The sequence below is a fragment of the Triturus cristatus genome, chromosome 8, assembly GCF_964204655.1.
Source record: "Triturus cristatus chromosome 8, aTriCri1.1, whole genome shotgun sequence".
NCBI lineage: Eukaryota > Metazoa > Chordata > Amphibia > Caudata > Salamandridae > Triturus > Triturus cristatus.
Window position 1 is genome coordinate 482,082,231 of NC_140591.1, and position 16,466 is coordinate 482,098,696.

The 16,466-nt window shown below is 43.3% G+C and overlaps 1 protein-coding gene across 2 annotated transcripts in view; it reads left to right on the forward strand.

The window, feature by feature from the left end:
• Positions 1-16,466, forward strand: part of LOC146802385 (olfactomedin-4-like) — a 192,887-nt gene that overhangs the window by 151,069 nt on the left and 25,352 nt on the right. The window lies entirely within an intron of this gene.

The following is a 16,466-nucleotide window of genomic DNA, read 5'->3' on the forward strand; positions in this document are numbered from 1 at the left end:
AATAATGGGGCCTGCTCATGAATGGAAAAGCATAAAGGTGCTGGGTGGAACATTTGCAAAAGTCTTATTCACTAGCAGTTGCGCGGGTTGCATTCCAATCCCTCATTTTTCATGCAGAGACCGGCCCTAAGCAAATCAGTCTTGGACCAGCTCCAATAGGATCATTTAATCCCAAACTTTCAAGCCTGGTCTGCTCTGAACAATCATCCCCAGACCAGTTTTCCTGGGGCATTAAAGGCAGTGTATAAATCCTACATTTCACACATCCCATATATGCAAGTAAGACTACTGTGCAAATAATCAAACACCACTGCTAAAGAGGAAAAAATAAATATACAAATGTATATAGCAGGATTTCAAAGCACACGGAAATAAGATTACCTCTCCTCAATGCTTTGCTTATTCATTAATATTTGGCTGGTTTTTGGAAAGTAAATATGGATTGAGGGTTACTCACGAGCTGTAGTGCACATCATGCTTACTGTCTCTCTCTGCAGTGTCAACCCAATCTTTTTACCTTCACCCCCTGTTTCCTGAACCCTGCACCTTACCACTGCTAACCACTGCTGAGTGCTTGTGCCCTTTTCTTAAAAACATGGTAAAATTGCCGTAAATCCAATGGCCACATTTAATATACTAATAGGTCCCTAGAAAAATGATACAACATGTATCCAGGGCATATAAATTAAATGCCACTAGTGGATCTGTGACTGTGATTGTGCCACCCACTTAATCAGTCTTTTATAGCATGTCCATGGCCTGCCATTGCTGCCTGTGTATGCGATTTTAAACTGCAATTTCGATCTGGCAAAAATAAACCTTTTACCAGGCCTAAGATTTCCTTTTGGTTACATCTAATTTGTCTTTAAACAGCCCAGAGGGCAGGGTGCATTGTATTCAGGAAGGTGGACATGTACTTTTAAGTTTTACCTGTCTTGGAAGTTAAGAACTCCTAATTTAGTTTTTCACTACTGTAAGGACTACCTCTCCCATAGGATAACTTTGGGTTACCTTTTAACATTTAATAAGTGATAACGTTTGTGTGGGAGCAGGTTGGAATGTCATGTTTGAAGTCTGAGAGGATTGTAATTTAAAACCCTTTTTAATGATAAAGTCATATTTTATGTTACAAATCTAAAAATGCCACTCATAGAAATTTGGCATTTTCTTGTTGTAACCATTTGGTCCCTGCAGCCTATGCCTGATTCAAATGATTGGGTGTAGTTGCGAGTAAACATCAATGTATTCCTCCCAGCCAGAATTACAATAGAGGGTCTGGGTGTTGTCAGGATGTCTCTTGAGGTGGGTAGGTCTTCCGGCAGTGTCCTGAGCCTTAACAAGTGTCCCGCAGTTTGCCCGGGACCCTCCATTTTGCTTAAGGGGTATTGTTAGCTCACCTTGGGGTTGAAGTGTTGTGCTACAACCATCCAGGTGCAGTGTCATATACATTGAGTGGTCATCCTTTATTAGAAAGTAGGTTTCATGCCCATAAGGGGGCGTTAATTCACTACTTTTGGTCCTGATGAAGTGCCGTCTGATCCTTTGGGCAATCTAGGCATGAAACCTGTCAACCTCACTCTGCTAACAGCTATGTAGTTACATTGGGACCACATGATAGCACCAATGTTTTTATCTAGTCCTTGTACCCTTACCCCATAAAAATTGTTTTAAGGGTACCAGAGTCTATTTTAGACGTTTTTCACTTGCCACTTGACACACCCTCACATAGCCCCCTCACATGCATTCACCTAAATGGCGTTTTCGGCTCAAAAGACCTCCAACAAAGAGACCCCAGGCCCGTCAGGCATTTCCACGCCAGCCAGATGAGAATCACCCAATGATGAAGCATGATACCCTAACAGGTGTGTGAGGGCATCAAGATCTGACCTTCAGGTCTCCCCACGACAGCAGTACTGGCCACGTGGTCCCACCCCTTATGACCACCCGGCCTATGAGGAGCTAATCCTATTCTGATGACTAACTGTTGTCGGGAAAGGCCATCCTGGCTTAATGGTGTGGTGGATCTGTCACCTACTTCAAAGGCACTGGCCCAGCTTACCCACAAGGAACTTCACACTAGCCTATTGTGCCGCAGAAAATTCTAGACTGGTCTCTAGAGGAAAAGTTCTGGAACCTGCTATAAAAAGGGGACCCCTAAACCCACTCTTCAGTGTACTCCTGGACCTGTGGATCCTACAGAAAAAGGACATCATGCTGCCCTGCTGCTTGAGGCCTTCACTTCTTACTGAGAAAGAAGACTGGACCTGCCCCCTTCATCCCAGGCTGAATTGACTCCAAGGGTTAGCTGACTGACTTCCTGTTCTGAGCTATAATCTACATGATCCAGAGGCCTCCCAACATCTGCCCAGCTTACCTGCTGCCGGACTGCAACTGGACCTGCAACTGGGACTGCCTAAGTGATGCTGGTCTCTGCTGGAGTGCGTTCCTGATCCCCAAATGCTACCCCTCTGGTTCAGCACCCTTGGTTTGGCATCATTTGAGTTCTTTCTTGAAGAAAAGGAGAATTCCAGATGTTTTGGGCTCTTCGTGACCACGGATGGGCCCATTCGAGCCATGATCTTGCCGCTTGCACTGCCAGCCAACACAATGCCCTGGTGAAAGCGACTCTTCATGCTACAAAGACCACCAGCCACAACCGGCAACGGAGGACTACATTTCATGCTACAGCATCCGCAATCTGCGGGACCGCCAACATGAATCTCCAGCAATGACCATCCACAACGCCCAACAGGATCTTCACATCCTCTCCCTGCTCCTCACCGCTGCTCTTGGCTTTGTCATGGAACTCTTTGCACTAAACTATACAAGGTAATGTTTTCAGCTCGACTAACCTGGTCCAAGCATCCAGCAAGTGCTCGAGCATGGTCTGCCTGCACTTGTGACTTTTTCCCAGTCTCAACAGACCACATAGAAGCGAGTGACGCTTTATGCTTCTAGGATTTATATTCACTGTAAATCATTGAAATTGTATATCTCTGGTATAAGTGAATGAATTTTTGTTCTGATATCAAATATTTTTTACTCTATATTTCTAAATCGGTGTGGGATTTTATTTGTGTTTATTATTGTTGAGGTGCTGAATAAAAACGTTACACATTGCCTCTAACTTAAGCCTTACTGCTTTTGTGCCAAGCTACCAGAGGGTCAAGCACAGGTTAATTTAATTACTTGTTTTAGCCCACTCTGATGAGGATTGTGGCTGTTGCTTTAGTAGTGTTCTCCGACCCTTAACCAACAACCCAGTTTCTCACACTTACATTCTGCAAATGAGCTATGGCTTCATTGTTATATGCATCTGTGATTCATATCCAGAAATCCCCTTAATGTGTTGTGTTCCATTTTCTTAATGGCTATTTATGCATGCACAGTTTGCATAAGAATATTACTGTGTTATACATTTTTATGGTTTCAGATATCATTTCATAGAAATTATGAGCTTTGGCTAGATGTTTTCTTTGCTGGGCTACTCACTGTGAAGGATCTATGACTATCAATGCCGGTCAAGTGTTTTTGGCAACCAATGTGAAGTGATTTTGTGGCCGCTTTTCTGTTTTCATGGGGCCACGTTTCAAAGCTACCATGAGGCAGTCCTTTATTAGTGGAGTCTGCGGCAACTGCCTTTAATTGCCATGACACAGCACAAGCTGTAATCAATCTGACTGAGCTTCAGGTCCATTATGACATAGGCCAGCTAACGTGTTTATGATTACAGACATCTCCCACAAGGCTGATATAAATGTTGTACACGAACTAGAAAACGAAACAATGAATAGTGTAGTATGAAATCACATCTGTAGAAGTTGGTGATTTTGCAAGCGGATCGCGAATGAGACATTTCTTTTATTTCTCCTGTTCTTCAATCTTTCCACCTGTTTCTGAAATGTGTAGCATTTGGCATTAACCTAATGGACAACCCTGGTTGACAGTAAAACTGGAGTTGTATTGTTGAATAAAGACAGCAAGAAATAAGCTGGTATGCAGCTCACATAAGAGTTGGGCAGTCACAATGTTGTTACTTTTCATAGAAGGGCCCGGCTCAGGTTGAGCTGGTTTTTAAATCTAGAAGCAGTGCAGGTGGAGTTACATGGAACACAGTGTTACTGAGTCTCAGACTATGTGTTGCAACCTCTATGCATGCTTGTGCAACTTGTCATTGCAGCACCCATGTCATATGAGGTAACTCTCAGAGTGAAGTATCGATTTGGGCACAAGGTTTGCACATGGAAAACACCTATTTTATGCAGAATGTTTGTCCTTTCAAGTTCTCTCTTCCTGTTCACCTATATTGTTTCAGTGTACCTTCTAGTCCAGTAGTGCTCGTGGGTGGTGGGATAATCATTTGATGATGTGAGGATAACGCCACTGAAATACACACAAACACAAAAATACATATATACATAGGACATCATGCTTTCAAAATGTATTAAAAAATGAAAGAAGTCCAACACAATACAGCTGTCTTCTGTGTGTATGTGGTGAACACTACTGGCAGGTTATGGGGAACAAACCAGTCTTGATTTGAAAGGTGACTTATCTCTTGCACTATATAAACAAAAGATCACAAAAAGGCAAACTGATTTTACTATGGGCAGGCGCAGCTAAAAACGATAAATGGAATGATTGAATTAATCTCAGTCTATAATAATAATTCTGAGCTCCCTTTCAGTCCATCATTTTATAGGTTGTGTGAGCCATTAGAAACAGGGACAAACAAAACTCAGCCAGCCTTGGCCCCACCCAAAAAGGACAAAATTCACGCTGAACTTAGCCACATTTGCCTTATTGTTGCTGTCTGTATGACTCTGTGCCTTTTTTCAGTTTTAAAAAGTAAATTTATTTAAAACATAATGAGGCGTAGAGATAAGAGACAATACAATACAATAAAATGTCCAGTACAGTACTAAAAAATACAATCATCTAATAATGAAACACAAGAATAAAGTCAAATAAGAGGCAAAGGTGTTTGGTAATGCAAGCATTTAAAGAGAAACATATCATGTATAAATAATATACAAAAATGGATTATCTATTAGTAAAATTAGTTATGCTTAGTAAAACTCTATGCCTTTTTACATCGCAAAACAATAGCTACTAGCCTATGCTTCCCTTCTTAATCTTTGAACTATTTAGTAAATGTAAGTCCATTGTAAATGGTGGCTGAAGTGTGCTTATGGTCTGGAAAATTAAATGGCAATTGTGGGCTGCATTGTACATTTACACCTTCCACAACAGTGCTAAAAAATACATGTCTGCCAGGAGTACCACTGTGTTCTGGCTAATCTGCAGCTTACATGCAATGCAGTGGCTCATGACAGGGAAAATGCTTTTGGTATGTAGAACAATCGTATCTTTATGTGTTCATATGTCACCCCTAAAGTATACCTCTTAAACATTAGACTAGATGCTGATATATGAACATATGGCGTACGATATATTGGGGTTGGGGTGCCCCCACAGTGAAATAAAGCCAAAGGTTGATTCACTGTGTAGGTCTTGTGGGCCTGTCTATAAGTAATCTTAGATTAAATTAAAATCGTATTTGCCTATCTCTGCTAAGGGAAAGCCTAGCAACTCTCAAAGTAATTAACTCCTAAGATTTCAACATTTTATTTAATGATGAAATGGGATTTTTGATAATCTAAATAGAAAAGTGCAGTTTGGGCTGCGCGCTTTAGGCTGCCTGAGCAAGAACTGGCTTGGAAACAGTTCAGCTACCCATCACACCACCAAAGCTGGAATACACATCATTGGATTGGCTGGGACAGTTGCCAACCCTGGCGCTGGGGCAGGGGCCTGCCTCTGAGACCAGGAAAAGCCATTTGGCATTACCTGCTGACCACTTAGCAAGAATTAGCTATCTGGGCGTGGGCAGGAATACGTGACAGAACAAAGAGCAGCTTTATACACTACCACTGACTTAGAAATACCAAAGAGGGTTGCCATTACTCATTCCCAGGACCTCATAGAAAGGGAGGATTCAGTCACATGAGGAGGCAAAACCAGTTTTGACACTGTCAGCTGGGAGGAGAGTCCACCTAAGTAATGGGGAATGACTTAGGAGCTAAGGGACAGATGCATCAACAAACCATTTTGCGATTTCCTAATTGCGAATCCTTGCGAGTCACAATTAGAAAATCACAAAACTGAATGCATGAAAGTGTGGGGTGCCTTCTAAAAACGACTCTCTGTTGCCCCTGCTCGTACCTGGGGTCTGGACGCCACTGTCCTCGAGTGTCCTGCTACTGCCCTGTCCTTCCCCCCCCCTCCCGCCGCCGCGTGTGAAACCTTTGTGGCCGCAGCGTCGAGGGAGGGCGTGTAAGGACTACATTACCCAGGATCCCCGGGCCCACGTCGGAACCAGCGTCATCGGATTAGCGCCCGGAGGCGCTTAAAAATCGTCAGCACACCCGGCGGAGCGGGTGCCTTCTAAAAACGACTCTCTGTTGCCCCTGCTCGTACCTGGGGTCTGGACGCCACTGTCCTCGAGTGTCCTGCTACTGCCCTGTCCTTCCCCCCCCCTCCCGCCGCCGCGTGTGAAACCTTTGTGGCCGCAGCGTGGAGGGAGGGCGTGTAAGGACTACATTACCCAGGATCCCCGGGCCCACGTCGGAACCAGCGTCATCGGATTAGCGCCCGGAGGCGCTTAAAAATCGTCAGCACACCCGGCGGAGCGGGTGCCTTCTAAAAACGACTCTCTGTTGCCCCTGCTCGTACCTGGGGTCTGGACGCCACTGTCCTCGAGTGTCCTGCTACTGCCCTGTCCTTCCCCCCCCCTCCCGCCGCCGCGTGTGAAACCTTTGTGGCCGCAGCGTCGAGGGAGGGCGTGTAAGGACTACATTACCCAGGATCCCCGGGCCCACGTCGGAACCAGCGTCATCGGATTAGCGCCCGGAGGCGCTTAAAAATCGTCAGCACACCCGGCGGAGCGGGTGCCTTCTAAAAACGACTCTCTGTTGCCCCTGCTCGTACCTGGGGTCTGGACGCCACTGTCCTCGAGTGTCCTGCTACTGCCCTGTCCTTCCCCCCCCCTCCCGCCGCCGCGTGTGAAACCTTTGTGGCCGCAGCGTCGAGGGAGGGCGTGTAAGGACTACATTACCCAGGATCCCCGGGCCCACGTCGGAACCAGCGTCATCGGATTAGCGCCCGGAGGCGCTTAAAAATCGTCAGCACACCCCGCGTCGCGGGACGCGCGCGGGCGGCGCCGGGCTGAGCCCGGGCAGAGGGCGGGCCGTCTGTGGCCGTCCGGGGTCGAACTGGGTCGGGTTGGCCTGGTCCTTAACAAGGTGTTCCCGGTTCATCAAGGTCTGTATATTGGTCATCATTGTTAACAGCCATGGGCAAAAGGAAAACCCCCGAGGGAGATTCGGACTCCTCACGTTCCCTGCCTGTGAACTCTAAGACAAGGAAAACTAGAGCAAAGAAAGCTCGCCAACATGCAGCCAGTAACTGTGTCATGGATCGCATTGAGGTTATTGTTGATGAATGTGGGGAAATACTTAACGCCACCCCCTTGCAGGCTACTGGTGGTAGAAATGTGGCTACTAAAAGCATTGTTATAGTCCCGGACATGTTCCTTTCGAAAAAGGGTGGGGAAGAACAATCAAGTGGAGTAAGGGGCAAAGCTGTGGTCTCTATCACCCCCACAGTATCAACGGAAGTGAGCCAAGTTCACTCTGACAAATCCCCTTCTGACTTCAACTGTCCCCCGGGTATAGCTTGTAGCAATAGGTTTTCCATTCTGAGTGAAGTTGATATTGATGCTAGATGTCCAGCCCTGCTCCCTCCAGCAAGCTTGGATGCAAATACAGGTCCTCTTTTACCTCAAGATAGTCCTATCATTAACCTGCCCGAGGAATTCATGGGGACTGAATCCTGCAAACATGATATAAAATCTCTGTTGGTTCTAGTGAAAAACCTGCACTCCCTGATTGAGACTATGCAACTCAAGATTGATACACTATCAACCACTGTCACGAAGTTGGGGGAATCTAAGCTGGCTACTGATACTTATTCTAAGCTAAACTCTGTTAATTCGGAGAGGGGTTTGGTTAAGGCCTCCACAGAGGTGACCGATGGGCCGTCAGTAACATCTAATGTTATTGCTAAGAAACTGCCCCATGTTTCTCACCCTGCGAATATCCAGTCTCGTCTTTTAGCTATATCAAAGGCTAACTCTGCCGCTGCTTGCACCCCACCTTCTGTTAGACATCCCATCAGAGTCTCTCCTGGTATGCCTCAGGCATTACCACGCGCTGAAAGATCCTCTCTTACTAATGAGAGAACAGGAACTACTTTTAAAGGTAATCCCTACCATCAAACTCAAAGACATGGGCCACACAGTCGCACTTTTCACCCACGAAAGGTCCTTATGGTAAATGTTCCAAAACTGTCCTCTGGGTCCCAATTTGAAAGCAGTGAATCTCTGGTTAACAAGGTCATACACTGGCTCAGGCATGTAAGGGGATGTTGCTCTGTAATCAGAGCTGATATAGAGGGAGCTAGAAGGATTTCTCAGAATGATAACAGGATGGACCTTATAGAGGTCACTTTTTTCGATCCCATCTTAGCAGATAACCTCATCAATCTAGAATACAGAAGTTGCCCTCCTGACCATTCTACAATCCAAATCAAGTCCTCCCCTATACAAACTTCTTGCTCAGGAGGTGTTTGGCCACAGCCCCTGGGAGAGTCCGGCCTAGAATTAAATGATTGACTTTGTAATGAAGCTAGGCTAGTGGTTTCCCTTGCCTCTCCTCTTTTGCCTAACAAAACCCTTAACACCGGTACTCAGGCTAGTAGGGATAACCAACATGCTTCCAAAGTCTATGTAAGGATGTCTTCACTGAGCAGCATCCCAGAGATTAACAATGTCCCTGTCATTGGTAAATTGGGTAGTCTGGATATGCATTGTTCTCTTGCAAACCCAATAGAGAACACTCCACTGAATGGTACCCTAGAATCTATTCAAGAAGATAGTGCAACCATCTCTGAGTATGGCACACTTCTGTCCTGGAATATCGCAGGACTTAAATCTAAGTTGAATGATCCTAACTGGGTACGATTCATCAACTCTTATGACATTTGCTTATTCCAAGAGACCTGGCTACTGGAGGCTCAGTTTGCAGCGGGTTTTCTGAATTTTAACGTCTTGGCCGTAAAGGGCAAAAAGGGGCGTCCTTCAGGTGGTCTCACCACCTGGATTAGACAGGACCTAGGTATCATTGTTAAGGAGCTTTCAACTTCTCACCCAGATATCCAACTACTTAAGCTCAAGTTTAGAAACGGCAAATCGCTGGATATCTACAATGTTTATGCTAGAAGCACTGGGGGCAAGAAATCCGATATTATAGCACGTTTGGAGGAACTCTTGCTTCTTTATTCTCACCACTCACATGTCATTGTAGGTGGTGATTTTAATATAACCTTTGAACCCCTTTCTGGTATTGATTGGAATATCTCGGCGGCTGAGGATGCCCTATGGGGCGTCCCATGCTTAGATCTTGAACCTGTCACTCGTTGGTCTGAACTGGCAATCCAGATCAACGCTCTTTGCTTAAGCAAGGGGCTTCGTGCAACAAATGGAAGGACTGAACAGGATAAATCTGGATCTATCACCTTCAAGAGTGGTTCCCGCACAAGCAGGATAGATTACATCCTTCTATCTCTAGATTCATGGGAATCCCTGAAGGGCATGGAAGTTATAGCCAGATTGGAGAGTGATCATAACCCTCTCTCTCTGACTATCTCGCTTTGGGTGTCTCCAACTGCCCACAATAATCTTTCTCCCCAGGTCCTTCAAGACGTGGTTATTTCAAATGATATGCGTCACGTAAAGTGGGCAAAGGTTGCTCAAAGCCAAGAAAGCTTAACTCATATTTTTAATAGATTAGTGCTTGCCACTCAGGATATGGGGGCCGTACTTAACCAGTGCCCATCGGCAACTCATTGTAATCTGGGATCTTCGATCCATGAAACCTTCTTCTCAGAACTCAAAGATATCTTTATTAGACCCACCAAAAAAAAAACTAAACCTAATATCGACTTCTCACTACGTTGGTATTCTACCGATTGTAGAGAAGCTCGTGCTAATCTGGGCACCGCATTGAAATCTGGCGACATCTCCTTAGTTCGTCCCGCTAGGTATGCATATAAGCAAGCCATCTTTAAAGCTAAGAGAGCATGGGACTTCCAAAGATGGCAGGAACTTAGGGAAGCAGGTGCCCATAAAGACATGAGACAATTCTGGTCAGTTTTTAAATGGGGGGCTGGCGGTAACCCTGATAAACCACAAAACTGGGTTACACAAGATGATTGGGTCAAGCATTTTGAATCTTTATATGCAATTGATGAAAACACATGCCCATCTCAAAATTATCAATATACTTTTTACAATGAAGATGCCTTTAGCTTGGGTGATGTTGTTACTGCCCTTAAGTCATTGGTTCCTGGGAGGGCTCCTGGGATGGATGGAGTCCCTGCTGATATTTTCTCCTGTAATAGTGAGTCATGGGGTAACTACATTCTAATTTTAGCCAATTTGATTGCTAGAGGCGCTCCTATCCCGAGATCCTGGAAGGGAGCAGAAATTATTCCTGTGTTCAAGAAGGGGGACAAGTCTCTCCCCGCTAACTACCGTCCTATCAGCCTGATAGATACCACACAAAAGATCTTAGGCAGGTTGATCTTGAACAAAGTGTTGGATTGGGCCCTAGATAATGCAATCCTTTCCCATCTACAAGCTGGCTTCAGAGCAAGAATAAGCACCATTGATCAGGTGCTGCATTTTGCTATGCTTTACTGGAAGGTGGTCTACTTGGGGGGAGGCAGCCTATATGCAGCTTTTATAGATCTTAGGGCAGCCTTTGACTTAGTCCCTCGGCAAACCCTATGGGCTGTCTTAGACAATCTGGGGATGCCAGCTGCTCTGGTTTCTCTAATTGCTAGACTCCATTTAGACAACTTTGCGCAGATTAGATGGGGTGGTGTTGGACAAGTGACCAGGCAGTTCCCCATCCAAAAGGGGGTCAGGCAGGGCTGCGTCCTCGCGCCAACCTTATTTTCTCTATACATTAATGACATAGCAAAATTATTAATAGATGCGAAAGTGGATGCCCCTTCTCTGGCAGGTGCGAAAATTCCTATTTTAATGTTTGCCGACGATTGCCTCATAATTTCTAAAACCCCGAGTGGCCTACAGAGGTCCTTAAGTTTGTTTGAGGCGTTCTGTCTAGCCCGTGGGCTTGAAATTAATGTTTTAAAATCCAAATTCATGTCTTTTAACCAACCAAAATCTTTTAAATGTAAGATATTTATGAATAGTTTGCTACTGGACCAGGTCCAAGATTTTACTTATTTGGGCATTTGTATTCAGCATGACTTGAGCTGGAAAAAGCAGGTTAACTTGGCTTCTCTTAAGCACTCCCAACTCTCTGGTGCTTTAAGTAAAGAACACGCCAAATCTTTGACCAAACCGATTGATCCTGCTCTTCGGGTCTATGATGCAAAAGTGGTTGGAGCAGCACTTTATGGAGTTGAATTGTGGGGATTTGAAAATTTACATAAGCTATCTTCCTATGAGAATAAATTCCTTCGAAATTTAACAAGTCTACCACAGAGCACTCCCCTTTGCCCTCTATTCTATGACCTTGGTATGAGACCGATAGCATTAATTGCCTCATTCCGCCCTATTCTATACTGGAGGCGGCTATGGGTTACCCCCGAACTTAGGCTTTTTGCTCTTGGCCTCATGGACATTATCAAATTGGACACTTGCCGAAAGGTCAAGTGGCTCCGTAGGATCTATGAGTCACTTCGGGACCTGGGTCTAAAAAACCTGTGGGAGGATCCTCAAAATGCTTGTTTCCCCACCAAACAAGTCCTGAAGTCTCTGTACTGGGAAATGGTAGCATCCAGAGTTTTCAGAACAACAGCTCCGCTTTCACTATCTGGCATCTTCTTGGACTTTAAGGATACCATTTCCTTGGCACCTTTCTGGGATGATATAACCAGTCCTTTGGACAGGAAGCTTTACTTTCAGCTCAGAGTTGGTAGTCTCCCAGTAAGAGAGTTTACATCTAGATGGTCTACAGAAAATGTACTTAATTGTCCTGGTTGCACTGCACCTGTTGAATCTGTTAATCACTTTTTGTTCCAATGCCCTTCCTACATAATCCCTCGACAGACCTGGCTTAAACCAATGTGCCGGACCTTGGGTACCACGAATACCAAGGTGGCTGTTCGCATTTTGCGATCTGCTGAAACTTCATTTGTTTATATATCTGTTGCAAAGTTTCTTGGTAGGGCATGGGTGATTAGGAGCAAAATGCTGTCTTGATTAATTTTCCTTCCAATGAATTGCTGAATCAGTTTGTAAATATCTCTATTTTATTTATTGTTTTAAACCATTTTAAAATATCTTAAAATGTTTTTATCTTCTAATATGTATGATATGAATATGCTTTTATGACAATCGTCGAATAAAGCTTTCTTGACTTGACTTGACTTGAAGAACTGGCTTGGAAACAGTTCAGCTACCCATCACACCACCAAAGCTGGAATACACATCATTGGATTGGCTGGGACAGTTGCCAACCCTGGCGCTGGGGCAGGGGCCTGCCTCTGAGACCAGGAAAAGCCATTTGGCATTACCTGCTGACCACTTAGCAAGAATTAGCTATCTGGGCGTGGGCAGGAATACGTGACAGAACAAAGAGCAGCTTTATACACTACCACTGACTTAGAAATACCAAAGAGGGTTGCCATTACTCATTCCCAGGACCTCATAGAAAGGGAGGATTCAGTCACATGAGGAGGCAAAACCAGTTTTGACACTGTCAGCTGGGAGGAGAGTCCACCTAAGTAATGGGGAATGACTTAGGAGCTAAGGGACAGATGCATCAACAAACCATTTTGCGATTTCCTAATTGCGAATCCTTGCGAGTCACAATTAGAAAATCACAAAACTGAATGCATGAAAGTGTGTTTAACACTTTATGCAATTCCTAGGGGATCGCAAATTACCTGCCTCATGAATATTAATGAGGTAGGTCACAATTTGCGACCCCCTAGAAATCGCAAAAATCACAGGTATGGTGGCCAGCTGGGGTCAGCAGACCACCATGTCCGTGATTGCTTTTAGATAAAGCAATTTATCTGTAAAGCAGCCGTTTTCCTTAAAGTAAAACGGGCTGCTATACAAAAGAGAAAATGAAAACTTTTCCTTTTATTTTCGAAGAGCAGGCAGTGGTTTGCACATTACTTTTTTTTCCTGCTTTTTACTCTAAAGTTTTACAAATTCATTTCTCCGGCTCTCATTAACCAATATTTGATGATCTTGGTACGTTTGTGCTCAATAAAAATATCTCTATTACATTGGTTTTTTTGTTAGTTTAAAATTGTTGGTACTGCTTCAACACAGCACACACTTCTCTGTTGACTGGTGATTGTGCCAGAGCTACCAAGGGTTGACAAAAATGCTCTCAGAATAGCTTTTTTGATGTTTTGACGTAACCCAAACAGCTTTACTGAGTGTGTAGTGGTACTCATCTGACAATATCCATTCAGTCTTAGCTCGACCTCCAAAGGGATGTTCTAGCCCAAATTGCAAGGCTATGGTCCTTCTAAACATGAACAAAAGCAGCTCCAGACTGGGAACAGCTTTGGAGAGCATGGGCCCCTTTTCCCTGAGCTGTCAAGTAGCTATCATACAATATGCATATGATACAGTGATTCTAGATAATACAGCAATTGTCCTTCAGAGAAAGTTAGATGAATTAAATGTTTATTGTAACAAAAGTAATAAACAATGCTAAGACTAAAGTGACAGATGGGAGCCTGTCAAAAATGGAAGTTGGTAGATGCAACAATCACAAGCTTAAGTGTACCATTGGGTACAAATATTTAGGTCTATCAACAAATAAACATGGCAATTTGAAGCTGCCCCTAGTGGCCGTGACAATAACAGTGCCAGCTCTTAATACCTCTTTCTTGTGCTCAATTGGTAATCGGTTTTGTCCATCTTAGTTTCCAATTACGCAGGTGATCAGGAGCAAACTAATGCCTACACCAACATGCTAACAAACCATGGAAAATTCAGCAAGTGGTTAGATACTGTGCAATGTTGCTCCCATACATTTCTTATTTGACCTCCTGACAGAAACACGAGTTTTGGTGTGCTTGGCATTTACTTTTTACAAACAATCCCCCATATTGAAGCCTTTTACATAGTTCAAATCTCAGACCAGTCCGAGAAGAAACTTCAAAAAGTACAGTGTGGCAATAAATAAATGATCCTTTGAATACAAACCATTGGGGTTTATACCTGGAAGACTCTCTAAAGTCAGTGAAGTTTAAAGCCATATATTTACCATATCACAAAAAAAATCAATAAAAAACCCCAAAAACTTTGATCTCTTTCAAAGATCATTCTGCTTTGGATAAACGAGGTATAATTGTGTTGTGCTAAGCACATATGCAAATAACGCAAGGCAAAGTACTGGGAACTACCAATCAATGTAGAGAGAAAGAGAAGGATATTTAGAGTATGGCCTGTTTCCAGCCCCTGAAAACACGTTCAATAGATTAAAAGGCGAAACAGAACCCACATGCAGAATTTGCATAACTGCAGAACAATCTCTACTTCATATAATATGTATTTGTAGTGAATTAACAATAGTCAGGATGACACATTTAATGCTGGTCTTTCTTTGCCCAAATATTAGAAAATATACTGGAGCAGTGAAAGGATGTTTAAGGGTGACAGTCCTCAATTAACAGGTTGCTTTTTAAAATTCATGAATATAGTTATAAGTATGTGAATTGTTTCCGAGCACAACAAATTTATTATGATTTGATGATTTTATTAACATTTTTACTGCCTGTACGTGGAAATTGCCATTGATTTTGAATAACTGCTATTAATTGCTTTCCATTAAAAAAAAGTCTAGACTGGTCTTGGTTTTATTGGGTCTCTTCTGTGGGGTGCAGCTTGAGCCCTATGTTACAACAAGCTCGAACTCAGTCATTTAGACATACACCTCCTATTTAGGTGGACTTAGTTATATAGCAAAAACAAATGATGGCTGAAATTCTTAAATTAATCTCTGCTACTGTTGATCCCTGCATGCCACTTTCCATTTCATCAGTTTTTAGCTCTTCCTTGCCGTTATAGAGAAAGATCTACCATTTGCACATCAGTCTTGGTCCCTACCCAACAGGGGCAGTCTAACTCAATCAGCGAGACAATATCCCCTCTGACTATGGATAACCATTGTTCAACAAGGCTTACCTTCTTCATTTTATAAAGATAATAGAGTAGTCTGTGGATAAATTGGAATGTATGAGCAGTTCCACAATCTATTTTAATATTTTCCTATTTAGACAGTCAAATTTTAGTTAGAAGTATTGATTTTAATGGAAACTTTTGTGAAAAAATATTCTGATGCTTCCCATTGGAGACACATTTTGTGCAGTTTGAATCTATCCCTGAAAGAGATTGGTTATTCGATTACCATTGTGGACTCACATTTAAGAACAGGTTATCATCTTTCCCTCACTCGTAAAAGTACATTGTATAATCATGGCGTGACTAGAAAAGTGTATTTTGGCAGTGCCAGCAAAGACTCAAAATACATTCTGGGGTATCCAAAGATTGCAATAATTGCTTGTTTAATGTTCAGAGATTCTTATCAAGAATGCCTTAGCATTCTATAAAAATAGTTAACCATTTCTTCATTGTATGGACTTGCAAGGTTCAATAAAAATATGTATAATGCTTTTTTCAAATTTGGGCTATTCCTTGTAACCCTGTTGATAGGCAGAATTTACCTGGAATCCCAGACTAGGACATCAGCTTTGAAGCTTAGACATGCAACTACAATATAAGTGAGAAATGTGGTTTTTAGTTGAGTGGGGGGTTAACCCTGATCCAACAACAGTCACAATCCCTCTTTGGGTGAAACACAAATGTCACTAAATTAACTTGTAGGTTGGCACAAAAACAGACAGGCTTAACTTAGTGGCAATATGTAAAGTATTCATGCAGCACACACACAAAACAAAAGTGGAAAAACAAATCAAGAAATATTCCATGCCACTTTCGAAGAATAGAATACATTTTATTAAATAGTTTCCACCAAAATGACAAAAATCCAATCAGTAGCGCAGTCATGAATTTTTAAAGTTTAAGGTAAAAACGAATGCCTAAAAGATTAAAGCACCAACCCATGACATCTGGTCACGCAGGACTGGGTCAAAATTGAGAAATATGGCCGACCACGATGGAGCGTGAGTCAGATACAAGAAGTGGATTGGGCCCGGTTGGCATTTACCTCTGGACTTAGAAGACATTGCAAGGAAAAATGTCTGTGGAGCAAGACTACAGACAGTGTCTGAGGAGGAGGCGTTGTTATTGGAGAGCCACTGGATGAAGTTGCAGTGAAGATTTT